Here is a 3,419-nt window from a genome sequence, read left to right as displayed (position 1 = left end):
TGTGTTTGTATGAAGGAAGGTCACAGACAACAAACAAGTAAATATCTGAACGAAAGATAATTTCATAGAGTGAAATGTGCTATGCAAATGATAGAGCAGGATGATATGGAGTATACTCTATTTGAAATGGGAAGAGACTGAATATGAAGGAGCCAGGTATGTGGCAAGCAGGAGCCTGAACTTTGGGCAGGAGTATCACCCTGAGTTAGGAATGAGGGAACTGAAATGAGGCCAGTTTGGCTGGAGTGTGTTGCCTTGAGCAGGTTAACACTGAAGGTCAGCATGGCTTGATGTGGAACCTGGCAGACCATTGCTTAAAAAAATGGATTCTTTTCTAACTGCAATGAGAAACCACTGTAGCATTTTAAGTAGGAAAGTATATGGTCAAATTGTGGTTAAAACAGCTTACTTTGGTTGATACGTAGAAAATGATGTACTTGTTTCAAGAGAGTAAACAGGAAGACCAGTTATGAGGCTATTTCAAAGGGCTACTGGATTGGTTTATGGTGGCAGTGATAAAGATGGAAAAATCTAAATGACTTGGAAATATTTTGGAAATGCATATTACTATATTGGTACTCCTTTCCAGACCACGAGTCCTACACTGAGGAATAGAAATAAGATTCTGTTGTTTCTTCCACACCCTCCATATCTTAAGTGAGTTAGGACCAAATAATTGAAGGGGTAGAGTAAAAGCAACTGTGTCCTGTAAAATATTTACAAGAAAACACTTGTCTTTGTCCGTTTTGTGCTGTTATAACAGAATACCTGAGACTCGGTAATTAATACAGAGATTTATTTCTTACAGTCACAAAGGCAGGGAAGTTTAAGGTCAAAGGGCTGGCATCTGACAAGGGCCTTCTTGCTGAGTAATCCTATGGTGGAAAGAGAGGGCAAGATTGATAGAGAATGAGAGAGAGAGAGGAGCACAGGAGAGTGCAAGAGATCAAAGTCACAGCCTCCACACCTTTTATTACTTGCATTAATCCATTTATGAGGGAGGAGTCATCATGACCTAAACATCTTGCATTAGGCCCCCACCTAATAACACTGTTTCATTGGGACTTAAGTTTCCAACACATTCTTTTTCAGGGGGATTCGTTGAAATCACAGCAACACACTTCATAAATAGATTTTTCTATTTTGGCTTCGGGTATCTAAAGTAACCACCAGTCTCTTTCATATTGAGGCTTCTTCTCCAGAATGCCATTGTAGAAACAAAAACAACTTATCTGGCAGTAATATCCCATCAGCAGTCTCCAACAATTTAGCACAAATTAGATTATAAGGATGACTGAATTTAAAACTGGAAGGGCCCTTGAAGAATCTTCCAATATAATGGTTTAGGCTTATTTTTCCAAAATCAGATCTAAGATAAGAATTTATGTAAAAGTGGTTATTTAGGAAGTTTCTCCAGGAAAATCTGGTAGGGGATTGGTGGACTGAATGGAGGAAGGGAAGAAAACCATCAAGGATGCAATATCAAACCAAGTCGTACAGAGTCAACATTGCAGAAAAGTTCACAACTGTAGTTGTTTCATGAAGGGGCAAAAAAGCTGCAGTGTTTATACACCTTTCCTTCACAGGTGTCAATTATTGATTAAGGATTGAGACAGGGAGACATAAACTCCCTGTGTCTGCAACTAAAGCGAGCTATCCGTATCGACCTAAAGGGAGCCCACTGATGAAGATCCACAGACACAGGTTGTTGGGAAAGAAAGCACACCAGACAGAACCGGTGTGCACTCCAATGCCCACGGGATGTTGAGCATTGACAGTACTTAGGTAGTGGAGTAGTATTATGAAGGCCTGAGGGCTCCAGAGCTGACTGACTGTGGCAGACACATGGCCGGATGACCCCAAATGAGTCATGCTCTGTATGGTCCTTCCTCTTGAATGTGGGCAAGATCTGTATATGATGGATTAGGTTGTGTATAGAGCCAAAGTTGGGGATTTTTCGGATGTCATCAAGGTCCCCAATCAACTGACTTTAATTTAATAAAAAAGGATGTAATCCTAGGTGGTCTCGACCAAATCAGACAAGCCCCTGAAGTCACAGCAGAAGGTATCCTGTGGGCTCGAAGAAGAAAATTGCCATCTTGTGGAGAGTGCCAAAGAGCAGGGAACTGTGGACAACCTCTAGTAGCTGAGGGATTCACTTTCACAACTGAAAGGACCTGAATTCTACCAACACTCAGTGAACGTAAAAGAAGACCCAGGGCCTCAAATGAGATTGCAGACGCCTCCAACAGCATTATGAGACTCTGGGTCCGGGGCTCTCTGTTGCTGTATTCAGACTCCTGGCCCAAGGAAACTGTGAGGTAATAAATGTATAATGTATTAAGCTGCTAAGTCTGTGGTAACTTATTAAACAGCATAAAAATCTAATACACAAAATAACAGATAATTAAATTAAAAATGGATACAGATCTGAGTAGACAGCTCACCAAAGATGATGTAAAGATGGTAAATAAGCATTTGAGAAGATGCTCATATCGTATGGCACCAGGGAAATGCAAATCAAAACAATGATGAGATACCACTACCAACCAATTACGATGACTAAAATACAAAGCATTGACAACACCAAAGACTGGTGAGGATGTAGAGCTATGCAAACTCTCCTTTATTTCTGGTGGGAATGCAAAATGGTACAGCCACTTTGTAAGAGAGTTTGGTAGTTTATCACAAAACTAAGCATATTTTTACCATATGATTCAGCAATTGTACTTCTTGGCATTTACCTAAATGAGCTAAAAATTTATGTCCACACAAAAGTCTGCATATGGATGTTTATAGCTGCTTTATTCATAATTGCCAAAACTTCAAAGCAAGTTTATCTATCAATAGGTGACTGGATAAACAAACTGTGGTACATTCATATAATGGAATATTATTCAGTAATAAAAGAAATGAGCTATTATGCCATGAAAAGACACAGAGAAAACTTAAATGTGTATTTCTAAGTAAAAGATGCCAATCTAAAAAGGCCATACACTGTATGATTATAACTATATGTTTTTCTTGAAAAGGCAAAACAATAGAGACAGTAAAAAGATTGACAGTTACCAGGGCTCAAGATGGGGTGTGGGAGAAGGGATGAATAGGTGGAGAACGGGGGATTTTTACAGAAGTGAAACTATTCTTCATGATACTGTAATGGTGGATATAAGTCATTATATATGTGTCAAAACCCACAGAATGTACAACACAAAGAGTGAACTCCAAATTTCAGACTTTAGTTAACGAGAATGTATCAATATTGGTTCATCAATTATAACAAATATACCACACTACTGTAAAATGTTAATTAATAGGTGCAACTAACGGGGCAAAGGAGGAGATGAGGCGTATATGGGAACTCTGTACTTTCCACTCAATTTTTATGTACATCTAAGACTTCTGGGAAAACCTATTCT

The sequence above is a fragment of the Propithecus coquereli genome, unplaced genomic scaffold, assembly GCF_000956105.1.
Source record: "Propithecus coquereli isolate 6110/MARCELLA unplaced genomic scaffold, Pcoq_1.0 Scaffold518, whole genome shotgun sequence".
NCBI classification, from domain to species: domain Eukaryota; kingdom Metazoa; phylum Chordata; class Mammalia; order Primates; family Indriidae; genus Propithecus; species Propithecus coquereli.
This window is presented reverse-complemented; position numbering follows the sequence as displayed.